The sequence below is a fragment of the Orycteropus afer genome, unplaced genomic scaffold (assembly GCF_000298275.1).
Source record: "Orycteropus afer afer isolate SDZICR_OR568_19922 unplaced genomic scaffold, OryAfe1.0 scaffold00160, whole genome shotgun sequence".
Lineage (NCBI taxonomy): Eukaryota > Metazoa > Chordata > Mammalia > Tubulidentata > Orycteropodidae > Orycteropus > Orycteropus afer.
In genome coordinates, this window is record NW_006921747.1 from 331,718 (window position 1) to 338,194 (window position 6,477).

Sequence of the window (6,477 nt, forward strand, 5' to 3'; positions counted from 1 at the left end):
GGAAACCCAAGGAGGGGTCGCTATGAGTCGGGGCCGACTCGACGGCACATAACAACAACAACAACAAAAGGACACAACAAAGTTTCAACATATATACATAAAAAAGTAGGTCAGATTCATGTAGAACAGCAGTAACTTTACTTTTAGGCTCTGTTCCTGGGTGAAAAACTATGTATCATTTGTAGCTGATTTCCTAGAAGGAATTATCAAATCAATATTAAAACAATATATTCTTAAATAACTTTTAGCTCTGATTTTTGAGAGAGCAAAAAGATAAATAATACAAACATTATGCTTTTATCTTTGTCAAGTAAGTGTGGAGAAATGAATTGGAAAACTGAATGCTGAGGGACCCCTGCAGGACCCTCCATTGTAATTTTCTAGAAAGAAGGGCATGGTGGAACAGGGCCTCTCTGGCATTGAGCTTGATTCAACAAACCAGAGAGCTCCGTGTTCCAAACATTCCCTTATATGGACACCCCTAGATTGTTAGTGTAAGTGTTTCCTGTATACTGATGCTAAGTCCATGGATACAAGGATCCTACATGGTCCTACTTTGCACAGAAAGTAGCCACCCAGTGGCTCCAGAGGAAAAAGAGCTGGCAATCTGTTCCTATAAAGATTACAGCCAAGACAATCCTATGTATGGGGCAGTTCTACTTTGTCACATGGAGTCACGATGAGTGTGAATTCCATGGCACCCACCAACATGGCTTTTACTGAGCAGTCCCTGGGTGGTGTGCTCAGCTGCTGACTAAAAAGTGGCTTAAGACTACACAAAAGTGCCTTGGAAGAAAAGCCTGGTGATCTATTTCTGAAAAAAGCAGCCATGAACACCCTTCGGAACTAACGTCATTTGGGACTCCAAGTGCTGAGTGAAGCTCTGCTGAGATATGTTGTGTCTGCTCCTGCTCTGTTGTGTCCAGCAGCACTCTGTAGCCCTGGCTCAATAAACCAGCCACTTAATCCTACATCAATCTGTGTCGGCTGTGTGTGTAAACACATGTGGTCTTCTCTCACCAATCTGTGCCTCACTTAAAATAATGCTATCTATTAGCATAGTACCTAAGGCATTTGACTGCTAACCAGAAGGCTGGCGGTTCATACCTACCAGCCACTCCTCAGAAGGAAGGTTGGGAAATCTACTTGCGTAGTGATACCACCTTGGAAACCCAAGGAGGGGTTGCTATGGGTCAGGTCCGACTCAATGGCGCATAACAACAACAACATTACTATCTAAGGAGCTCTGGTGGCAGAGTGCCTAAGGCATTTAACTAACCAGAAGGTTGGTGGTTCAAACCTATCAGCCAATTCATGGAAGGAAGACTGGGCAATCTACTTCTGTAAAGATCTACCACCTGGAAAACCCAAAGGGGTTTGCTATGAGTCGGAATCGACTTGATGGCAGTAAGTTTGGTTTTGGTTTTGTTACTATCTAATATATCTCTCCCCAGTTGCTGTCAAATTGATCCTAATTCATGGTGGTCCCATGTGCAATACAGTAAAACCGTGCTTCAAAGAGTGATGTTCAGAAGTAGATTCCAGGCCTTTCTTCTGAGGTTTTTCTAGGTGAACTTGAACCAACAATCTTTTGGTTAGCAGCTGAACATGTTAACCATTTGCACCACCCAGGGCATTGGTGGTTTCAGTGGGAGAATTCTCCATGTGGTAGACCTGGGTTCTATTCCTGGCCAGTGTACCTCATGCATAACTACCATCCATCTGTCAGTGGAGCCTTGTATGTTGCTATGATGCAAAACAGGTTTCTCTGGAGCTTCTAGACTAAGACAGACTATTTATGAAAATCAGCCAATGACCTTTTGATCATAGCAGTCATATCCCCAACTGATTGTGGGGATAGAGCAGGATGAGGCAGTATTTTGTGCAGTTGTGCATGGGGTCTCCATGAGTTGGGGGCTGACTCAATGGTCAACTTGATTGCAGCTAAAACAGTATCTCCCCTCTCTCCACTCTGAACTTGTCAAGGGGCTAATAGTTAGAATTACTACTCCAGATCAAATTCAGCCTCACCAGAACTGTGTCTGGTCAACTGAGAGAAATCTACAGTTAGGAAACTGTGGCCTAAAAAGTGGATTTCCCCTTTTCCCTCAACTGCCTATTAGTATCTTCCAAGGCTGGCATTCTCCAAAGTGTGGGAATTGGGGGTACAGGAGGATGGTATTTAAGTCACATAGTGAGTCACACAGTGAGAAAGTTATTTCCTTTTCAATTTCTTATCAATCGCTTTGACAACCTTAATGAGGAAATCTCCATTTGGAACAAGGACCTTGTTAACTCTTTGCTAATATTTGCTTACCTCCCTTTTTATCAAAGAGAAGGAACAGGTCTCAGCGTCAGAAGCCTTGGCAGACAGCAGGTAGAATTATAGGACTTTGTTTCTATGACTTTGTTATTATGGTGGCATGAGAGAATGACTTTCTTTCTTTCTTTTTTAATAGAAATGATATAAAGTTTGTTTTTAAAAGAAGTTGAAGGGTTGAATGAAATAAAAATATTATGTATTGTATACACCCAGTGGTATGCAGATACAGCAAAAATAATGAAAACAACACATCAATGATTAATGAACTTTGGAAATGTTAGGCTAAGATTTCCTGTAGAACAGGGTTCTCTGTTCTGGCTGCACATTCAAACCAAGTGTAGAGTTTTTAAAATACCTGAGCCCCATTCCTAAAGATTTTGCTTTCCTTGGAGTGAGATGAGGCTCAGATGAGATGCTGTTGTTAGCTGCCACTGAGCCAACCATCGAGTCATCCCCTGACTCACGGCTAACGCATACACAACGGACAAAATACTGCCTGGTCTTGCCCATCTTCATAATCAGTTGAGGACAGGACTGTTGTGATCCACAGGAAGTTTTAGACATTTCCCAGTGACTTTAATGAGCAGCCACAGTTTTATTAGGCTGTGCTGCCTCCTTGGTCTTTGGAGATGTCTACTATCTAATACTACTCAGCAGAGCAAATGGAATCCCATCTCTTAATCCTCAGCTTCCAGGCACTCTGCCCACTGGTGTCTCCTCACAGAAAAGTCACTGATATAAAATTACATAATCAAGGCTCTGATTCCTGGCAAGGCTGGTAAAATAAGCAAAATACATTTCAAGGACTGAGGTGGCTTTGAATGGAGGTGACTAACCACCTCTGTTCCAAACTGAATAACGGTATTTTGAGAATTTTAGGTAAGCAGGTACGTTTCTATTTATCATCTTGGACTGAGTGGAAATGTCATTCCACTCATTTACTGAGGCCACAGATAATATATTCTGTGTCAGGTGCCAAGGGTTAATAATGGCCCTCACCTGGGCAGTATTTCCTATCACCCCTCTTTTCTGTCCCCATAGATTTGTTGTTGTTGTTGTTGTTGTTATATGCCGTTGAGATTAGTTTTGTCTTTTTTATGTCATGCTTCGTTCTATTGCTATTGCCTTTTTGCATATCTAGGAAGGTGGTCTTCAAACTACTTTGACCACATATTTCTATCAGAAAAAATTTTAGCAAACACCTCAACTGCTACATATTTATTTATCAACTCCATACAGTTGTCACTGTCAAATGGTATGTTAAAAAATGACTCACTCACTCACTGTCATCGAGTAGATTCTGACTCATAGTGACCCCCATTGGGTTTCCAAGGCTATAAACCTTTATGGAATCAGACTGCCTCATCTGTCTTTCATGGAGTGGCTGGTGGGTTCGAACCAGTGATCTTCTGGTCAGAAATCCAATGCCTTAACCAATACAATACCAGAGCTCCTTGTGTTAAGAAATAGTAGAACTTAATTTATTTCTTATATTTTAACAAATAAATACTTGTCTCTTACCCAGCTAGCAATTTTCCCTCCCTTCTCCTCCTATCCCTGATAACCAACAAAGAAAGTTTCCTTCCATGTCTTATATTTTAACACAGAAATAGAAACTTTGATATCAGCTGGCCTATTTCAAGGAGGGCTAGTGTTTGAGGACTTCAGTGTACACAGTGGAGAGAACCATTAGAGAAAGGGTTATGGGTAATGAACTGAGTATTGGAGTCCTCAAACTCCCTGGCATGTGGTGAATTTTTTATCAGATCTATAGAAGGAAGGTTGGGCAATCTACTTCTGGAGTGATACTGCCTCAGAAACCCAAGGAGGGGTCACTATGAGTTGCATTCGACTCCACAGCAGTGGTCACATTTTTGTGTATAGAACCATGGACCCTTACTTGTCAGACCATTTTTGTCACATACCTCACTGATGTTGATGACACTAGAAGAGCTGTTTTCCAAATTAGAACATGTCTAAAGGATGTACATATGATTAAAGACCACAGAGTCATGGAAAGGAAAAGGATTACTAGGAGTCAAGGTGACTCTATCCCACAAAGCCAGGCTCATTTCCCATATAAGACACAACTTGGCTCCAAGGCTTGGTATGAGAAAACCTAGTAAAGAAAGTCCAAGTAGTGCTGCGTGGTGACGTCTGTACCTTAGAAAAGAACCCATGCTATGGCTATCTGAAGGAGGATTATGGGCAAAATAATTCTGGATCAAATACAAATGGTGAGGGTTGGTGAGAAAGACTGGGTAGATTTTGCTTTTAACTTTCCACACATTGTATAGATTTGTTAAATTAGCAAGTATTTCCTTTATATGGAGTTGTTGTTGTTGTTGTTGTTGTTTGCCGTCGAGTCGGCCCCGACTCATAGCGACCCCTCCTTGGGTTTCCGAGGCAGTATCACTACGGAAGTAGGATTGCCCAACCTTTCTTCCGAGGAGTGGCTGGTGGGTTTGAACCACCAGACTTCTGGTGAGCAGTCAAGTGCCTTAGGCACTATGCTACCAGAGCTCCTTATATGGAGAGAAAAGGCAATAAATGTTTACTGCAGTGCATTCAAATAATAATTGAGATCGCAAAGTTAAAAATGAAAGATCTAAGACTTCCAGTGAGATGGAGGAATAGGCAGACAAGCTACACAGACCCTCTTCAACAAAGAAAAGAGAAACCAATTGACAGAGATACAGAAGATAATCCTGGAGCCCTGAACTTTGAAAGGAACTATATAGAAGTGGATTAGGCACCAACTAGTGGAAAAACCTAAACCAAAACAGTGAGTACAGAGACAGTAGGAGCAGCCCCTCTGACGGGATAAAACAGCTCAAATACTTTCAAGTGTATTGGGACCTGAGAATTGACCCAAAGATCAGTCCTGGTCACCAAGCGCTGTAGGGATGACTGGTCTGGTAGCCTATGACTAGGAAGGGAAATAGCAAGGAGGAAAACAATATGAGCTGTGGACTTTCTGCTATCTGGAGGTTGCAGCCATTTTGATTATTTATAAGCAACGGCCACTTTGGATATTTATAGTGACCAAGGGCACAGTCATTTTGAATCTTTATAAGTGGTGGCCATTTTGGATATTTAAAGTGACCAAGGTTGCAGCCATTTTGAATTTTACAAGTGGTGGCCATTTTGGATTTTAAAGAGACAGCATCCTCATTCAGATTCCAGGGACCTAAGAATAGGCTCTGTTTGCCAAGGCTGGCAGAGACATACAGGAGGCTGATAATGGGAAAGGAGACAGGTAGTGAGTGTATATAAGTGCTGCCAACTAGCAAACAGAGGAGCACAGCACAGTACTCTGCTTATGTAGATAACAACAAAGAAAATGAAAATCATGGGCAAGTCACTCCAACATAAACACAATGCACTGCTGACGAGTTGGATCCGACTCATAGCGACCCCTCCTTGGTTTTCCGAGGTTGTATTACTATGGAAGTAGATTGCCCAACCTTCCTTCTGAGGAGTGGCTTTCTGGTTAGCAGTCAAATGCCTTAAGCACTACGCCACCAGGGTTCCTACTCCAACATACAATCACCAATTAAATATAAACACAAAAACATCATAATGCCTCAGAGACAACAGAGCATCACAGTCCACACAAAGAAGCAAGAGAAAGCAGGAGAAACAAGGGACCAGGAGACAGACCATATAAACACATCCCTGAGGAAGACGCAGCACTGGAACTCCCTGATGAGGAATTCAAAACAATTATATTTAGGTACCTTCAACAAATTGAGAGACAGATCAAGGAAAACACTGACAAAATTGAGGAAAATACAGAGAAAACCCTAGAACAATTCCAAAGGACAATACAAGAAAAAAATGACAAAATAAATGAAAAATTAGAAATGATACAAAGTCTACACACAGAAATCCAGAAAATTAATACGAAATTTTCAGAAATAGAGAAGACACTGAACAGCCAAAGAAGTAGAATTGAATCAATAGAAGACAGAGTTAGTGAGATTGAATGCAAATACCTCAATACTTCTTTAGAAAGCAATCAATCAGGAAAAAGATCAAAACAAAATGAAGAAAGCCTAAGAGTGTCTAAAGCACTTGACTGCTAACCAGAAGGCTGGTGGTTCAAACCCACCAGCCACTCCTCGGAAGGAAGGTTGGGCAATCCTACTTCC

General features: G+C 41.6%; 1 protein-coding gene across 1 annotated transcript in view; it reads right to left on the reverse strand.

Moving 5' to 3' along the window:
- Positions 1-6,477, reverse strand: part of CYFIP2 (cytoplasmic FMR1 interacting protein 2) — a 182,008-nt gene that overhangs the window by 49,503 nt on the left and 126,028 nt on the right. The gene's annotated exons all lie outside the window — the stretch shown is intronic.